The sequence below is a fragment of the Cicer arietinum genome, chromosome 7, assembly GCF_000331145.2.
Source record: "Cicer arietinum cultivar CDC Frontier isolate Library 1 chromosome 7, Cicar.CDCFrontier_v2.0, whole genome shotgun sequence".
In the NCBI taxonomy this organism is placed as follows: Eukaryota; Viridiplantae; Streptophyta; class Magnoliopsida; order Fabales; family Fabaceae; genus Cicer; species Cicer arietinum.
Window position 1 is genome coordinate 18,404,657 of NC_021166.2, and position 20,690 is coordinate 18,425,346.

At 30.9% G+C, this 20,690-nt stretch overlaps 2 long non-coding RNA genes across 2 annotated transcripts; both read right to left on the reverse strand.

Annotated features, from left to right (window-relative positions):
* Positions 1 to 218: 218 nt before the first annotated feature.
* LOC140921024 (uncharacterized) lies at positions 219 to 870 on the reverse strand. The gene is made up of 2 exons (XR_012163867.1): positions 679 to 870; positions 219 to 587 (listed from the first exon to the last, which is right to left on the reverse strand). It is a non-coding gene; the product is annotated as an uncharacterized lncRNA (long non-coding RNA).
* A 13,625-nt stretch (positions 871 to 14,495) lies between these two features.
* LOC140921007 (uncharacterized) lies at positions 14,496 to 16,406 on the reverse strand. The gene is made up of 3 exons (XR_012163846.1): positions 15,539 to 16,406; positions 15,048 to 15,081; positions 14,496 to 14,878 (listed from the first exon to the last, which is right to left on the reverse strand). It is a non-coding gene; the product is annotated as an uncharacterized lncRNA (long non-coding RNA).
* Positions 16,407 to 20,690: the final 4,284 nt, after the last annotated feature.

Sequence of the window (20,690 nt, forward strand, 5' to 3'; positions counted from 1 at the left end):
ACAGCGCTTTTTAAAAAAAGCGCTGTAAAATGTATTTTTTTTTTTTTAAACGCTGTAAATTAATTATTTGAAATGAAAAATGCTTTTTAGCTTTTTATGGCACTTTTTTTAAAAAGCGCTGTCTTTTATCATTGTACCCAAAATTATTTTTGATCCAAAATCACTTCACAATCAGTAGAACAGAACATATTATAGACAATCAGTTCACACAATCAATAGAACATAAATCAGAACTCTGTAACTTTTTTAACATATATGTAACTCTGTAATTTACAACCTAAGTAACTACATTCAGATACATATATACAACCTAATTTACAACCTAATTACCTACATTCAGATCCATTATATAATAACTAACAGATCCATTATATGCATATATTGTGTCCTATGATCATTTACATATAATAACTAACAGAATATACATTATATGCACTAGCTACCATATAATATTCAGATCCCTTGCCCAGCACAAGCTATTTCCCAGAAAATCAAATAATTTTCATGTCAAGCACGTACTGACACCATTCTTCCTTTAATTCCATCAGATCTTCCTCAGAATATGATGGACTGGAATTGGCAAAGTACTGCAATATAAAAATTGAACATATTATATTAAGTTAGTATCAAATATATAGATAATTTATATATGAAAATCATATAATGCAAATACCGTACCGTTTCTGGGATAATAGTTTTATTCTTCTCAACAATCTCCTTCATGAATCTCAATATGTAGTACCCACAGTCAATGTTATTTGTTTGACGAGGGCACTTTATTGAGATCCATGTAATGTTATTCGACTTCTGCTTCGACACTTTAGCACCTCTTTGAGCTCGATAAACTTTTAAGGCACTATCGAATGAATAAATGTGATTATTAGAGCATGAATATTTATATATATATATATATATAAATATTCATGCTCTAATAATCACATTTATTCATTCGATAGTGCCTTAAAAGTTTATCGAGCTCAAAGAGGTGCTAAAGTGTCGAAGCAGAAGTCTAATAACATTACATGGATCTCAATAAAGTGCCCTCGTCAAACAAATAACATCGACTGTGGGTACTACATATTGAGATTCATGAAGGAGATTGTTGAGAAGAATAAAACTATTATCCCAGAAACGGTACGGTATTTGCATTATATGATTTTCATATATAAATTATCTATATATTTGATACTAACTTAATATAATATGTTCAATTTTTATATTGCAGTACTTTGACAATTCCAGTCCATCATATTCTGAGGAAGATCTGATGGAATTAAAGGAAGAATGGTGTCAGTACGTGCTTGACATGAAAATTATTTGATTTTCTGGGAAATAGCTTGCTGCTGGGCAAGGGATCTGAATATTATATGGTAGCTAGTGCATATAATGTATATTCTGTTAGTTATTATATGTAAATGATCATAGGACACAATATATGAACATGCATATGGATCTGAATGTAGTTTAGGTTGTAAATTAGGTTATATATATATACGTATCTGAATGTAGGTAATTAGGTTGTAAATTAGGTTGTATATATGTATCTGAATGTAGTTACTTAGGTTGTAAATTACAGAGTTACATATATGTTAAAAAAGTTACAGAGTTCTGATTTATGTTCTACTGATTGTGTGAACTGCTTATGGTATTTGAATATGTTTTGTTGTTGTGTGCACTGATTGTGAAGTGATTTTGGATCAAAATAATTTTGGATACAAAGATAAAAGACAGCGCTTTTTAAAAAAAGTGCCATAAAAAGCTAAAAAGCACCTTTCATTTCAAATAATTAATTTGGTATGGGCAACGGTGCAGTTGGTTCGAAAGCAACCGTAGGCGATACTTTGACATGGCCCGCGGGGATCGGAATATTGTGCAATACTTCTCCCGAAGTATTGTGCAATATTCCTTTTCCCACCTTCCGTTGAGTCGGCGAGGACAAGTATAGGACACATGTAGTGACACCCTACATCAATAGTTAAAACATAAGTACAGTTAATATATAAGTTTGTTTAATACATAAGTAATTACATAAGCAAGTAAGTAGTAAGTAATTAATTACCTCGGGAATACTCTTCAAACCGACGTTGCAACTCCCGGTTTCACTCTCCATTTGTATTTCAGGTTGGAGCTGAACCGGAAGTTGCTTGTCTTTATTCGTATTCACCAAGAGTGCCACTTGCTCCGATAAGATTCTGAGCTTCTCTAATACTTCCTCGTTGGAAGGTTTTTGGCGCTTCTCTTGAGGAAAAAAGCTTTTGGGAGTTACGCCAAATCCTTTCCCCCTCACTCGACCGGAATACTCAGGGACATTAAACACTTTCCCAAGAATGTCCCTGCACGTATCCTTGTTGCCCTCTTGAGTTTCAGAACTTTGTTCAATAGTTTCCTAAAATACATGTAACATTAAAAAGATAAGTTCAATAGCATTTTTAAAATACAATATTAAAAAATATTAAAGTGATAATATACTTACACAAAGTTCTACAACTTTCTTGACATTTTCATTATCAACCACTCCTTCTTTGTTAACACGCGCTTCCTTCCATAAGATATGACGACCCAAGGGTTGATCGGCTTGGGTGTCTTTTCTCTATTCGTTAAAATCATAAACAAAATAATACAAATTAGTTACACACTATAGTTTATAATACAAATTACAAGTGATGTTTAATTACTTACAATTTTTTGTTCAAGGCGTGCATATCCCATACGTGATTTCTTGTATGGGTGTTTTGGGTTGCTTGCCCGTTCGCGATTTGCCTTACTAATATTCTATATAAAAAAAAAATAGCAATTGTGTAAAAATTTAAAATACGCTACGAATATGAATAATAAAACACAAATGCTAATAAATTAATCACTTACGACAAACGCCGGGTCAGAACGTTTGGAAACAAATGCACTCCATTCATCCTTTGATATATAATGTTGATATATCTTTGGAGGTTCAGCATTTGTGTTTCCTTCTCTATCTTTTAGATAGAAATTTGAGAGATGGGATCTAAATCCACGATGGATTTTCCCAGCAACTCTCAAAACATATGACTTTCGTTCCTCATCAAGAACAAAAGTGGTCTGCAATGAAAACAATTATAAGTAATGTATTTTACAGAAAAAAAATTATAAATGACAAAAGAGTAGATCAAAATATTTACTTGAATGTCATTCCAGATGATATCTTTGGCATCCTTCAACGCCTTATCTCTCCAGTTGTCTATTGTTATTGGGACATTTTGACGAACAACAGCCCCAATGTAGCTTACAAACATGGAGCTGTTGGGGTCAACTGGCTGACCACTCTCGTTCCAGCCAACCTAATAAACTCATATAGTAAGTACATGCCCTAAACCCTAAAAAAAGATAAAAAAACACACAGCAAACAGAGTATATATAGTATACCTCAAATTTAATGCCACTGCTCCGTGCTTTAATCACCCTTTGCATGATAGTTGCACCACGTTTGACTTCTTTTTCGTAAGTCTTAGAGGTGCCAACTTCTTCATTTTGAACTTCTAAATCTTTGTTTGTATCCATTTAACTACAACAAGTTCAACATGCACTTTAGTATAACATCAACAAGCTCAACATGGATCATGCATTATTATAAACAAACTCAACATGTATCAGTATATCTTAAAAAAGCTCAACATGCATTCTAATGATTACAAAAATTTAATAACATCAATACCTGAATAATGATGGTTCGAAGAAAGACGAAATGCAAAGAAAAGAGGGTTTGCAGAAAGTTCACAGAAATATGGTTCACAGAAATACGGTTTGAAGAAATACGTAATGAGGGTTACGTATTTCAATGAAAATATATTGTGTGAAATGGGAGAGATGATCTTGGATGGAAATAAGGTTCGAAATGAAGGAGATGATCGTGGAAATAAGGTTCGTAAAGGACGGGATGATAGGGTTTGCAAAAGAAGAGAAGAAATGAAGGTTGAGATGAAGGTTACGTAATGAAGAGGAAACTGAAGAGGTAACTGTTATATATACGTAACACTTTTACAGCGCTTTTTATAAGCCTTTTACAGCGCTTATTTTGTAAAGCGCTCTAAAAGGCTTCTTTAGTTAAATTTTTAAAAGGCTCTTTTACAGCGCTTTTTTCAAATAAGCGCTGTAAAAGACCTCCGTGTGTTATTATGTTATTTGAATGCCTTTTACAGCGCTTTTTTCAAATAAGCGCTGTAAAAGACCTCCGTGTGTTATTATGTTATTTGAATGCCTTTTACAGCGCTTTTTTCAAATAAGCGCTGTAAAAGACCTCCGTGTGTTATTATGTTATATGAATGCCTTTTACAGCGCTTTCACACATAAGCGCTCTAAAAGGCTTCTTTAGTTAAATTTTTAAAAGGCTCTTTTACAGCGCTTTTTTCAAATAAGCGCTGTAAAAGACCTCCGTGTGTTATTATGTTATATGAATGCCTTTTACAGCGCTTTCACACATAAGCGCTCTAAAAGGCTTCTTTAGTTAAATTTTTAAAAGGCTCTTTTACAGCGCTTTTTTCAAATAAGCGCTGTAAAAGACCTCCGTGTGTTATTATGTTATTTGAATGCCTTTTACAGCGCTTTTACACATAAGCGCTCTAAAATGTCTCTTTATGTTAATTTTAAGAGGCTCTTTTACAGCGCTTTTCCCAAATAAGCGCTGTAAAAGACCTCCGTGTGTTATTATGTTATATGAATGTTTTTTAAAGCCTTTTACAGCGCTTTTCCACATAAGCGCTCTAAAATGTCTCTTTATGTTAATTTTAAAAGGCTCTTTTACAGCGCTTTTTCCAAATAAGCGCTGTAAAAGGCCTTATTGTTTTTGTGTTTTGTTATGTTATGTTATTTTTTAAACAAGCTCAACATGCATGCAAAACCCACATAGTAGTAACTGGTCACCACAAAAATCCCTTCCTCTTCACCAAACTCTTCTCCTTTTATGCATCTTCTTCACAAACATCAAAGCTTACTCTTTCACAATTCAATCTCCACCTCAACACCCTTTTTATCTCTTTACATTCTCTTTCCTTCTTAAATCGAAACTTAATTGGTATTCAGGATCATTGCCATGTTGCGAAAAATGGGTTTGTGTCTGGTGTTTTTGGGGATTCCCATGATGCGTACAAGGTGTTTGAAGAAATGGGTTTGTGTCTGATGTTTTTTGGATTCCCATGATGCGTACAAGGTGTTTGAAGAAATGGGTTTGTGTCTGATGTTTTTTGGATTCCCATGATGCGTACAAGGTGTTTGAAGAAATTAGGTGTCTGATGAATATTATTTTTAAAGCTTTTTTACAGCGCTTTGTCAAATAAGCGCTGTAAAATGTCTTTTTTACTCACTTTCAAAAGAGTCGTTTACAGCGCTTTGTGTGAAAAGCGCTGTAAAAGGTATAAAACACTCATTATTTTATTTTTAAAAGGATCTTTTACAGCGCTTTTTAAGATAAGCGCTGTAAAATGTCTCTTTATTTTATTTTTGTGTTTGGTTTATTTGGGTTGGGATGACATTAAAAACATTTTTATCATTGTTTATTGGATTAAAAATATTGTTATCATTGTCTTTATCACAATACTTTAGGAGATGATGAATTATTAGAAATGAGTATTCTGAAGAATCTATATATATATATGCACTGAGCAAAAGAGAATCTCTCTATTCAGTTCAGTTCAGTTCATGTAAATTACTAATTTATATTCAGTTCAGTTCATGTAAATCAAGCTAAATATAAAACACTCATTGTTACATGAACTTGGTATAAAACACTCAAATCAAGCTAAATATAAGCAGAAAATAAATTAATCAGAAAATAAATTAATCAGAACTTAGTATAAAACACTCAATTCAGATTACATGCATATTTACAATAACACAGTTCAGATTACATGCATAGCTTATATAAAACAATTAAACATATATATACATTAAGATGCCCTTCTTCTTTTCCTGGTGACATTCACATTTGTTTGTCCATTTACAATACGAAACGATGGATTAATCCAAATTCCCTCATCATGATCATCTCTAAGATATAAACCATCATCAGTTGAATCAATTTCATGTGGTTGTTGTGATGTTGCAAATAAAAGATCATTACCAACATCTTCATCATTATTGTTATCATCACTTATTTTATTGGTCGATAGGACAACAGACCATTTATCATTAGAAGGATCAGTGACATAAAACACTTGTTGAGCTTGCGACGCTAAAATAAAAGGCTCGTCTTTGTATCCCACCCTATTAAAATCGACAAGCAAGAATCCTGACTCATCAATCCGAACGCCATTATTATTATCGACCCACTTGCAACCAAATATGGGAACACGAAACATTGTGTAGTCTAACTCCCATATGCGCTCGATAACCCCAAAATATGATAGATTTGCATATATTGGGTTTTTGTCTTTTGCACTTGAGACATGCATCGCTTCAGCTACGAGAGTGACTCCACTATTTTGCATAGTGGTCTGATCATCTTGTTCTTTGGTATAAAATGTGTAGCCGTTAATAACATAACCAGTGTAAGAAAAGACATGTAAGCTCGGACCATTTGCTAGCCACCTCAATCTATTTGAAATTGATCCGGGGTCTATATCAAATTTTGACATTATGTGATTTTTTAACCATGTTACAAAACTTCGATTGTGCTCTCGAGTTATCCAATTTTGATTCCTATTCATGTTCAAACGAGATAACTGATCAATGTGTATTGTAACATACGGTTGAACCTCATCATCATTGTGCAGAACATACAATTGTGCCTGCTCCCATTCTGTCCTTGATATAGTCAGTAGTCTCCTTCCAGTTATCCCTTCTCCTGATAGTCTTCCCGAATGACGAGACATGGGAAGCCCTATGGATTCAACATTGGACAGATATTCAGTACAAAATTCAGCAGCCTCTTCAACAATGTATCGTTCAGCAATACAACCTTCTGGTCGACTTCTACTTTTTACGTACCCTTTTAATATTTTCATATATCGTTCTATCGGATACATCCATCTCATATAAGCTGGCCCACAAAGTTGTGTCTCCTTAACCAGATGAACAGTAAGGTGAACCATTATATCAAAAAACGATGGTGGGAAATACATTTCAAGCTCACACAAAGTAACAACAATTTCCCTCTGCAATGTCGGTAATTTCTGAGGGTCGATCACTTTACTACAAATTTCCCTGAAGAAGAAACATAATCTAGTTAAGGCTAGTCGAACTTTTTCAGGTAAAATGGAACGTATACCTATTGGTAGCAAATGCTCCATTATAATATGACAATCATGGGTCTTCAAACCTTTTAACTTGAGGTCTTTCATACAAACCAAATTTTTAATGTTCGAAGAGTATCCTTCTGGAACTTTAACTTCGTGTAGAAATTTACATAAAACAATTTTTTCCTTTCTAGATAGAGTATGAGCGGCTGGAGGTAGATATGTGCGATTTCCTTTCTTTACTGGAGCCAGTTCATTTCTTATTCCCATATCGACCAAGTCCAATCTTGCATTGACGCCATCTTTAGACTTTCCTGGAACATTGAGTAACGTACCAATAACACTTTCAAATACATTTTTTTCAATATGCATCACATCGAGGAAATGTCTTACATACAATGACTTCCAATATGGCAATTCAAAGAAAATTGACTTTTTCTTCCACCCAGTTTTCACCAGCTCTCCCGCAAAAGGTTTGCCAAATTTATTGGTCAAACCTTGTACTTTTTCAAGTATTTGATATCCAGTCGGTGCTAAAGGAGCTTTACCTTCCTCTGATTTTCCATTGAATGCATTTCTCCACCCACGATACTGATGACTATAAGGTAAAAATCTACGATGTCCAAGAAACACATTCTTCTTACAATGTTTCAACCGCATCCAATTTGTACTCTCTTCACATATAGGACATGCACACTGACCTTTAATGCTATATCCTGATAAATTACCATATGCTGGAAAATCATTAATTATGCCGAACAACATAACCCTTAAATTGAAACATTCTTTCTTATACCCATCATAAACTTCCACACCTGTCTCCCACATACTTTTTAAATTTTCGATTAGAGGAGTCAAGTATACGTCGATATCATTCCCCGGTTGTTTGGGTCCAGAAATTAACAGAGACAACATCATAAACTTACGCTTCATACATAACCATGGAGGTAGGTTATATATTACCAAAATCACAGGCCACGTGCTATGTGAGATGCTTTGAAGACCATGTGGATTCATTCCATCAGTAGAAAGTGCAAGTCTTAGATTTCTTGACTCTATCCCGAATTCAGGATACTCGTGATCAATTTTTGCCCATTGTGGGGAATCTGCAGGGTGTCGAAACATTCCATCTCTAATTCTTTCATCTGCATGCCATGTCAAGTGTTTTGAATCTTCTTCACTGCGATACATGCGCCTAAATCTTGGTATTATAGGAAAATACCACACGACTTTTGCTGGAGTAGATTCTTTCTTCTTATATCGAGAGACATTGCATTTCGGACACGCCTTAAGTAGTTCATATTCGTTTCGAAATAAAATGCAATCGTTAGGACACGCATGAATCCTTTCGTAACTCATTCCAATAGAACACAAAATCCGTTTAGCCTCGTAGGTTCGACTGGGAAGTTCATTATCATCTGGCAACATATCTTTTATGAGTGTTAATAATTCCGTAAAGCTTTTATCAGACCATCCATTACTCGCTTTTAAGTTGTACAACTTTAATATCGCTGACAGTCTTGTGAATTTAGTACAACCATTATATAATTCTTTCTCTGCATCACTCAACAAACTTTCAAACATTTTAGGACAATCTCGAAGATCTTCTTCAACTGCTTTTGCAATCTCATCAACTCGGTCCGGCTCATATGTATCTGTATCGAAGTCAGTTGAAGCATATGTCGAACTATTCTCAAAATTAATGTTTCCTTTTTTTTTCTCACCATGTCTTATCCAACATGTGTAGCTTTGATCAATTCCATTACATACTAGATGTCCTTCTAATTCATCTTCTCTAACACGTTTTCCAAAACAACATTTTAAACAAGGACAAACTACTCTATTTGGATCTTTTGCATTCTTCACTGCAAACTCAACAAACTCCTTCACTCCAATTTCATACTCTTTTGACAATCGATTGGCTGAAATCCATTTCCTATCCATATTATACCACCTATATAAATGCAGTAACAAAAATAATAAGCTTTCAAAACATATCAACAAGTTTCAAAAAGAAACCAATATCAACTAACAATTTCAAAACAGAACAGATCATGTGGTATGAGTTTTTGACAATTTTTGACAATTTCAAAACATAACAGATCATGTGTAAAAAATATCTTAGACAACGTAGATGGCCGCACAGTACGTAGAGGATATTAGGGTTCGCAACGTATATAATTATTTGAAAGATGTATTTTACAGCGCTTGTGAAAAACGCGCTGTAATAGGTAGTTAAATTCAATGAAAGCGCATGTGTTTTACAGCGCTTGTGAAAAAAGCGCTGTAATAGGTAGTTAAATTCAATGAAAGCGCATGTGTTTTACAGCGCTTGTGAAAAAAGCGCTGTAATAGGTAGTTAAATTCAATGAAAGCGCATGTGTTTTACAGCGCTTGTGAAAAAAGCGCTGTAATAGGTAGTTAAATTCAATGAAAGCGCATGTGTTTTACAGCGCTTGTGAAAAAAGCGCTGTAATAGGTAGTTAAATTCAATGAAAGCGCATGTGTTTTACAGCGCTTGTGAAAAAAGCGCTATAATAGGTAGTTAATTTCAATGAAAGCGCATGTGTTTTACAGCGCTTGTGAAAAAAGCGCTGTAACTGATTCGCGAAAGCGCTTCCGTTTACAGCGCTTTTTTGACAAGCGCTGTAAAATCCTTATAACGTGATGCGCAAACGTTATATGACCTACTACAGCGCTTGTTTTACAGCGCTTTACATAAAAAGCGCTGTAATAGGTTCCGTTATTTTTAAAATATAATTACAACAGCGCTTGTGTTTAGAAAGCGCTGTAAAATGGGCGCTGTTAAATGTCATTTCTGGCGTAGTGATTAAATATTGGAATTTTTAATTTTATTTTATTGGAGTTAGTGTCGTGGACATCAAAAGATTTTCATGTGAGTTAAAAGTAGGCAAAAGACTTCAACCAAATTTATGTATTTCGGCAACTATGACTTCTTACATATGCTTTTTAATGTGATTACAACTTATACTATTTTTCTTTGTAATTTTATTTCATTAACTACATTGTATTTTCATGTTTTTTTTTTCTTATGTATTGTATTCTTATTTCCAATTTGTGGGGTCTTTAGATATAATTGAATATAGTTACATATGAGTTAAAATTAGATTAAGATAGTTAGTTTGTGAGACTGGTAGGTATAATTAAATATAGTAGATATAAGTTATAATTAGATTAAAGTAGTTATATTGTATAAATCATACGTTTCACAAATGTTTGTCGTTGACCAATTAGTTGAAAAATATTTTTTCACGAATTAATTAGTTAAACGAGAAATATGTGTTTAACTAATATTGCATCTTTTTCAATATATCTTCTAAAACTATATAAATCATATGAGACATATATTTAACATTAATCTATCAACTATATGTGAAATAGTTAAAAAAAAAAAGTATTTTCAAATATTTGTTTGTATATCTTAAATATTTTATAGATAAAAATATAAGAAAAAATAATTCACTAATTATAAACTATATAGAAAATAAATATTTTATCATTAATACATAAAATAAAATTTTCTACTATATCGTACTATACAAGATATGTGAATTTGATAGAATATTTTATATTTTGATGAATTTTTGTAAAAAAAAAAAAAAAAGATAACATTGTTGACATTTTAAAACATAAAAAATCAAATTATCACATAAAATTAAAATAAATAATCAAATCAAGTTAAAAAAAGATAAAAAACTAAAATCTTAACAAAAATTAAGTTATAAGAGATTGCAGGTATTATTTAGCTTATATAATACGCTTATAGGGTTGTTAATATCTTTGTTCTAAAATATTTAACTTTGTAGCAAAAATGGAATTTATAAATAAAAAGTAATAAAAACATATTTAATATAAATATAAATTAGTTCTATAAAATGTGTGTAAATTAAATCTATATTTAACTTTGGGGAAGTCTTTCTCATTTATATTATTATTCAGAAATGCAATATGTCCTGAACCATTTACTCAGCGAATATCAAGGATTTTTGTATAAATCTATAACTAATCTTGTATTGAATTTTGAAAGCTAACAGTTAAGTTAAATAAGAAGAAAAAAGTTTGTTACAACTAAAAGAGAACTGGTGGGATAGTAAGTAAATTTTATCAAAATTTGTGATTTATAAAAGAGAAAATACTAATTGTTTTTTTTTTAAATTGTATGAAAAATAATGTATTAATTACTTTGACAAATATTTTACTTGTAATTTGAAGACAAAATTTCTCTTTATGAAATATTCAATCAATGCTTTTGTTACATTCGTTGATTTCACCTAAAAATATTAACAAGTATCTTTAAATTATTATTTTAAAATTAAATATAAGCAAAAAATTATAATTTTAAAATTAATATATTTAATTCAAAATTTTAATTAAATATATTTATTTTTTAACTATTTTTCATTTGTAAATATAGTTTAAGGAAGCAAAAGAAGTAACTTTTGTATGATAAATAATACATTTATTAGTTTGATGTGAAAAGTGAACAATTAGAATAAAAGGTAATCATTAATTGTATCACTAAAGCCAACATCGATCATCTAGAAAATGTTCAGGTGCAATTGGATTAAGTGTTTCTCGTTTGAGTGAGACAAAATATGATTTATGATCTGCTTTTACTTTAGTTGAGAACAAGAATAAGTGAAAAGAAAATATAATAAAAAATATGATCTCTTTGGATGTGAAAAAATATCTATACATGTGGAACTCACTAAAAAGATTTCGTGAAAATGGGGTCAATTTTTTTTCTCTGATCGACATAACTCATTTGCACATTTTGAACCTTTGCACCATTTTTCATCCCATAGCTTTTGAAACGGTATGTATTATTTGAAAGTATACTTTTAAAATTAGTATTTTCTAAAATAAAATTATGCGTTTTTTAACTCGGTTTACATCTATCTGTATTTAATTTTATTTTAAAAACAAAAATAGAAAGTAAAAGATTATATGTGAGGAAAATGGAAATATCCAAAATAGATAAAAATCCCATTACATTTTGTTTAACGTTCGATAAATTTGTTAATTGTATAAAAATAAATTTTACTAAATATTGCAAAAACTATATTAATGTTTGATCTAAACGTAAAAAAGATAAATATTAAATGTGTAAATGGTAGAATCGTCGTTGATTTTTAAATTATTTTTGATACGAAATGAATGGATAATTTAATATTAATAAGATAATTATTTATTAACTAATACACTAGTGAAATTAAATCTTATTGCATAGGTTATTATACACTCTATATAATAAAATAAAAAACGGTGACAAATTTATTACGACGGCGAATTGTGAAAGACCCAGTCGACGAGATTTTGGACAAACAACTTATTCCATTTTCACCTCTTCACAGCTTGTGTTCATTTGTGGATATCCTTAGTAGCAATTCATCTTTTTTTCCCTTGACAAAATCACAGATCTTCACAACAAACAAAATCATTATTAAAATTACACAATTTTTTTCCCTAAACTAACACAACACCGATAGTTTGCAACCGCAGGTGACACTTCTAGAGACTTACAACATACGTCAACATGGGTTGTTGTTTGCGTTTGCACAGTTTTCATCAACCATGTTGATGTATGTTCAAAGTCTCTGAAACTGTCGCTACTTTCAGTTGAAGCCATAGCCAGACCTCCATTCAACAACACTCAAGGAAATGAAACCACACAAAAACAACTTTTTATTTTTATTTTTAAATTTGATATACACATAGGTGAAACCAAGAACAAACACAACAACCCAAATTCAAAAATGATCACAGAACTGAGTGAAAGAGAAGAAAAAAAGTGAAAATTTAAAATGGGGTTATTTTTGAATTAAAATGTAAGGAAATTGATTATATGGGTTGATTTAGAATGAGAGAAAGGTAATAGCTTTATTGAAAAGGAAAATGGTGTCAGAGCGCGTGAATTTATTGAAATTTTTTTATTATTATTTTTTGAAAAACTTACTGAAAATATTTGATGAAGTATTAGGAGAGAGATTATTGCTTTTGGTAATGATGGAGTGGTGCGATGATTGTCTTGTATCTTTAATGCAACGTTAATTTGATGTTTGTTTTTTCAATTTAATTATATATATTTTAATTTAATTTTGATTTTATTAATATTTTTAAATCAGGAGAAAAAATAGAAGAGAGTAATTGATAAATAAAGTTGTGTTTATAAAATAAAAAGGAGTTGTAAAAAGAAGTGTAGATAGCAAAATTGAAGATTTTGCTCCCATTAAAAAAAGAAGAAAGCATGTCAGTTTTATTGGTACAATTTGGCAGGAATATAGTACAATTTTTCAAATGTTTACAACCATTTTATCAAACGTCAGCAACATTTCTTCAAATAAAATATGCTGATAACATAGTCTTTATCATATACTCTTTTTGTATTTTGATACTTATTGTGATTTTGTCCCAATTCTCATTTTGCTTGAAAAGTGACCATGTGGTAAAATAGAAAAATAAAAAGTGTAATGGTTTTGATTCAACTTATTTTGTATGCGTTTTAGAATTCTAGTAGATCACACTCTTTTTTATCTTTCTGAACTCATTTTGTATATATTTTTGTTGCAGAAACAAGTACTAATTAATTATCACCGCTAATTAATTATCAAGGTTATGCTCATTTATTTAGAATTGTAGATAAGAAAACTAAGAAATTTAGCAAGTAAATTAAGTAACTTAATAGTCTATTTGTCTAGGTTGAGGTTCTACATCACCTAAATGGCTATGATAATGGCTCTTACTTGGCCACTTTTGGGTCCCACCAAAATAAATAAGTTGATTTTCTTAGGAATGTCTTGAATCTCTATCTTATGAGCAAAAAATATTTAACTTCAAATCATTTCATGTAAAAGATTTAGTCAATGTATTTAAAAATACTTATAACGAATGACAATTTATACAAGAAATTACCAACTTGTTCAACATTTTAGAGATAGTCCTACAATTCTCTCGTTACAAGAAAATTTAAGATTTGCGACTTATAGTTTGCCACGGTTGCAATAAAACTGTCCTCACCTTAACTTTACGGCGGTTTTTACGACGAATAATATCAACTGCCGTTGTGGTTTAACATTCTAGAAAAACACTTCTTTTCCCAAAACCTCTCGTGTTGATGTTTGGCACCAAAATCCCCATATTTTGCAAACCTCTCAAAAATTGAAAATCTCCCAAAATCTTTCATTTTCTATGCTTGAGTCTGATTATTCCTACAAGTCTCTGGCTAAAGTTATTGCATTTTTCTGTCAAAGCAACTAGTGAAAGTGGCCACCTAACTGAAAGTTAAGATTATTATTACATTGTAGAGGGATGAAGAAAATAAAATTACCATGATCAACGCATGTGCGATATCTATAATTCGAGCTGTTAGTGTTACAAAAACACTGTTACATCCCAAGGGATTTCAGTTAGATATCTTATTACTTAATTCTGTAATATAATATGAAATATAAAATGTATTGACAAACTTAAAATTGCAAACAAAACATAAATGCAACCAAACAACGCTACTTTCTTTCACGTACATGTCTTGCTTGTAGACATTCGAAGTTCTTTCTTTCACGTACATGTCTTGCTTGTAGACATTCGAAGTTTGCAGTACGCTGACTGTGAAAGAACTGAACTCAATCATCTATGCTGACTTTATTTCATGTTACCTGAAATATTTAGGTTAAAAATTAAGAAAACATTAAATCATGTTAAGGAAAAACTCTCCCAATTGCTTAGTACGGATTAAGTGTAATAATGTAAAATTTTTAGGAGTCTTCCTAGTGAATGCATTGCTCTTATATGATGAACAAGAAATAGTACAAGAAAAATAAGTACCTCTTATCCGGCCAAAGTGTGAAAGATCCACAACCTATGCCATTAGATTCAACAGAGAAATAAAATTAAGAAAATGATTAAATCCATTAACTAACAAAATACTAGTTGCAATGTACCTAGATAAACCAATAAATATGCATTGAACTATAAAACTTCAATTTTTATTAGGTTATATAAAACTCAACAACAAGTTACTACAGGGTAATTTATAGAAATTGTGAAGTTATAATCTTATAATCCACAAGCCTGAGCTAATATCATATAAACCAAAGGCATGCAAACTAGTTCACTTTCTATAGAATTTCACACTACAAAATCAGAGTTTTAAATAAAACAAGATACAAGTATGAAGTCTATTCAAAACCATGAGAATATGCATAATAGAACAAATACTAAATTTGAATATGCATTGATTCTGATTTTTTCAGTGTTTCTACCAAACGAACCAGCTCGTGAAAAGAAAATGAAAATATGAATAATAGAATACTTACAACAACCTCTGATTTCTGCTTCTGATAGTATCCTCTGATTTTTGTCTCTGATGGGTATCCTTTGATTTATGCTTCTGATGGTATCCTTTGATTTTTGTCTCTGATGGTATCCTCTAATTTCTGCCTCTGATTGTATCCTCTGATGTACTGCATCTACCAAATGAAATGCTACTTAAAGAATCATTTCCTTCCCAAGTACCCCAGAGTCCCAGACCATTGATTAGAAGCACCAAATATTTCAACATGTTTCTACTAAAACAATTGCACGTGACTAGAATGTGTATATGCTAATCTAGTAATTGTTTTTTGGTTCTTGCGTAGGCGTCATCCAACTCCAACCAGAGAGATGCTTGAACCCTTGCTACGTGTTGATGCTGCAGTTGTCCTGAACTTGGATGCTTCATCGTCAAAAGCATTGGCTGATTCTCTTGACCACGCTGTGGTAAATATTTTATTTGTATTTTCCTTTTTTGCATCAGTCTTGTTTTCTGTTGACAATATATTATATATGGTTCATGAATAATTATTTTCTGTAATGATGTTATGATTTTGCCATAGAATCTTCGATGATATACTTTTTATGGCCCACACACGTTGCTAGCTGAAGCATTTACTTTTTAGGATATTATTTCGTTTCAAATATATCTCCCTCATGTAGAGCTGCATACTCTCATTTATGTCCGGAAGAGGTGCGTGGCAGCTTTTCTACCCTGTATTGTTATCTTGTCTCTTTGCACTATGAAGCTGGAGTTCATATCCTTGGTCTAAGGATTTCTGCCTCTGATGGTATCCTCTCATTTTTGCCTCTGATGGTATCATTTGATTTCTGCCTTTTGATGGTATCCTCCGATTCCATTTCTGCCTTTGAAGTTGGAGTTTGTATCCTTGGTCTAAGGATTTCTATTTTAATGATGATATATGTATCAATAATCTATATATATGTATTAAAGTGGCATTTATAGATTACTGCTACTATTGGATGGATGTTATTCATTTGCAAGCACGTGAAGATAGATGATTTTAATTTGGCATAAATATGCACTTACCTACTATTTTAGTTAGCATATATGGTTGGCTATGTTTGGCTTATTATACTTGCATAATATGCATGCTTGAATTGTAACTGGTGTACTGCTTTTTTGGCACATGTTATATTTGGATGTTATTTATTAGGGTTTCTTTTCTACATAGAATCTGCTTGTCTTGACTTAAGTAAGAAGTTATGAAATCACGTGGTTTAGAGCATATCTGAATAGCACAAATAATATCCATCCTCTATGGGGTGTTACTTTATTTTCTTCAATAATCAGGCTTCATTAGTTTTTCTGCACTTTTCTGTTGGTCTCCTTTATCTTCCCATTTTATGCCATTTTAATATCTCTATGTAGTTCTTCTTTAATGAGTTTCTATCAGATATTGCCGATGTGACAAATTTTGTGTTTCCTGGCACTCCACTTGATAGTCAGGCTTCTCAAAGGGGTACATCCGTCTACCTTGTTGAATAAGATCCATTGTTGCTAGATTACTCCTTTCTCTCTGGTATGCACCATCAAGCTCATCTACAAACTTGCAACTGCCTCAAGGATGGTTTTGCCGCATCCATGTTTGTTGAATATACTAAAAATTGGATTCCCCACTGCTACTGCACTGTGCCTCTGTTACTACCTCCACCATTTCTGCTGTGTTGCCTATTTTTATTTCTGTTATGAACTTCTGTATTGCTGTTACCAGCTTCAACATCTGGACTTCGTTATCATCTCTATTACAATTATTGCGATCAGGTGATATCACATTGACAGAGCCATAATGTCAAAATATCCCTTTTTTCCCTCTTTAATATGGATTTTTACTTTTAACTGAATCAGGAGAATATTATTCATTAAATAAACTGTTGAGAAGGCATTACACACCTAATATAATACAATAGCAGAAAGATAACAACACTAGAATTTACCGTTTACACAAATTTCTGTTTGTAATGCAGTCAAACACTTTACAACCAGTAAGAACACTAACATAAGGAATATAACAGCTCTAAGTTCAGACATAATATACTCCTTTGTGCAAAAAACTAGTCCCATAACATAGTGTAGATAAGTTCTTGGCCAAGTTGGGAAAATGGCCTAAATAAGCTAGTCTCATAATACAGAGGCCATCACACAATGCGCTATTCTGTTATCACAGTTTTGGAGCCGACGACTATTCGGGATCGACAACTTAGTCAAAAATTACCATTTTGGTTATGCACTGTTTTTTTTGTAAAAAAATGTATGTACTAAATTATCAAAAAAGACCGGTACATTTCCTGTTAACGTTTATCATCCATATTTTTATTTATCTCAAGAGGCTGTACATGTTATATCAAGTGGATTCCTGTTCGTTTTTAGTTGATCAGTTAATAGTAATAGTACTGCCTTGGTCCCCAGGTATCATCCCTAAGGTGTTGGGGTCTCTTCTATAGTGCATATATGCATTTATTATTTGTATTCTTTGAATTTCACCATTTCTTCTTCGTGTCTTCAATAATATGATCAAAATGTTGATATGTTAATGCTGAGTTTAAATATTCCAAAAAGATGTCAACTTAAGCAATCAGTATTTCGGCAGACCCTATTTTCTTCAAAGAATTGCATTTATACTATTTATGTATGTTCAGGAAATGACATCTGAAGCCGACATTATTTCCACCTGATACACAAAAAGTGTCATAAAATCTGCTGAAGTGCAAGCAAGGATGGATGAGGTGTGCTTTTATTTCTCCTTTGTGATGATTTGGATTAACCTGTCTTTAATTTAGCACTAATATCTATTAGCTAAAATTAGGATCGAAGTTAAATGGTAAATACTAAAGCTAATCTTCTATAATGTGATTGCGTTTTGCCCTACTTTCTGCATTGGAGTGATTTTTGCAAAATAAACAGTATAATACTCATGCGCCGTTTCAGATTTTACACACATATTGCACTGATTTGGTGAGAATTGAAAAATAATTAATGCTTGTATTTTTTGTGGACAAGAGAATTAGTGGAATATTAATGTTTTTTTTATTGGAATAATTAATAATTAAGTAATACATTTATAGACATGATTTTATGGTAGAATTTTTTATTAAAATTAGAAAATACTCAGTTGCTTGGTAGTGTTATTTTACTTCATTTGAAATCCAAATGCACAACTTCACCCCTTTTTTTATTTCATTTTCATGTTGAAGCTATCAACCATTTCGTTTATGTTCAAGACCATCCAGCAGTGAAAATCAGAGGATAACCACCGTTCTTCTTCATCATCGTTTTCGTCTTCTTTTTATTTTTTCTTGAAAATTAGTTTTCTCACATTCTTTTTTTCTTCTTCAAGTTTTTACGGTATTTTTGTGTTGGTTTGTTTGATACATATCTGATCTGAGGGTTGATGATGTTTATTTATTTTTTATTTGGATCTTTTACTAGTTTCTTCTTCATAGTTGTTTTTTATTTATTTGGATGTGATATGAAACTTATCTGTAAACCCGTCACCCGCGAAACCCATCTTACCCGTATGCAAAAATGGGCGGAAGTGGACCTACCTCCGTTTACAGAAATTATAGTGCACTGCATTTTGGTTGCAATTGTCCGTTTAGGGAAATTATAGTGCAACAGAGTGCATTTTGATTGCAAATTCTCAGTTTACGAAAATGACAATGCATTGATGATATAGCAACATGGATTGTTGCATCTGTTTGCATTGTTTTCATCTTGATTTCCATTACTTTGGAAAAAAGTCTTCCCGCAGTTGGAATGGTAATTTGAAACTTGTTATTTTTTTATTTTGTTTTTTATTTTAATTGTTATATTTTTTCAAATTTAATTTATTTCAATGATAATTCTATTTGATCATTGTACTTGTAATTCTTGCATGATTCATGGTGAGTCTTTTTTTTTTTTTTTTTTTTCCTGTCACTGGCTGAGAGACAATCAGAAGAAGTTTTTGCTTGAAGCTTTGGCAAGTGAGGCAGGAGAACCAACGGATTGACTATTGCCTATGTTGCCAAAATAAATGCTATAGTGGTGCTATAGGATAATAAAATTTGAACAAATCTATTATATCTATTATATATATTTAAAAGAGACCCCGAATGCCACCTCATTCTATTTCATCCACCTATATAAATATTTCCTACATCACCCAAAAAGCTGATGTGGACCTCTCCTCCTTTCTCCCCTCTCAAACATGCTCTCAATGCCTAATCTCCTTTAATCCTCCTCTCAATAATAATATTATTTTATAATAAATTTATAAATTATAAAATTATTTTACAATTATTTATAATAAATTTATAATTTATAAATTATTTTACAATTTGATAATAATTTATAATTTATATTATTATGAAATTATTTTATTAATAAATTTATAAATTATTTTATAATATTATTAGTCATTTACCAATGGTAATAATTTATAATAAATTTATAAATTATAAAATTATTTTACAATTATTTATAATAAATTTATAATTTATAAATTATTTTACAATTTGATAATAATTTATAATCTATATTATTATCAAATTATTTTATAAGTTATTTTATAATAAATTTATAAATTATTTTATAATATTATTAGTCATTTACCATTGGTTATAATTTATATTATTAATAATTAAATTCAATAGAAAAAAACTACCTAATCACTCATAAATATCGACATAAATATCCTTCTTTCATTAACAATTATATTATTCCACTAATGGTGAGTAATGATTTTATACGTTAAAAATTCAATTACTCATTAATGTCAATCCATTTTTAATTTCTTTCAATTTATGTCAATTCATTTTTTAGTAACATTTTATACAATAAAAATATATATTCTATTTAACAAAAAATACACAAATTTATAAAAAATAATCATAAAATAAGAATATATGAAAAATTATTAAAAAAGTTACTTCCAATTATTAAAATACAGAAATTTATTTAAAAATTTATAATATATGAATATAGTAAAAAATATAATCAACAAAAGTTTACTATATATGTGTTTTGAAAAAATATGTTAACACTTAATTTTTATCAATTAAATTATATATTTATAATTGAATGCTATTTTTTATTTTAATTTTTCTTATTATAATGATAATTTGAATGTTAAAAAATAAATGAAAATATAAGAG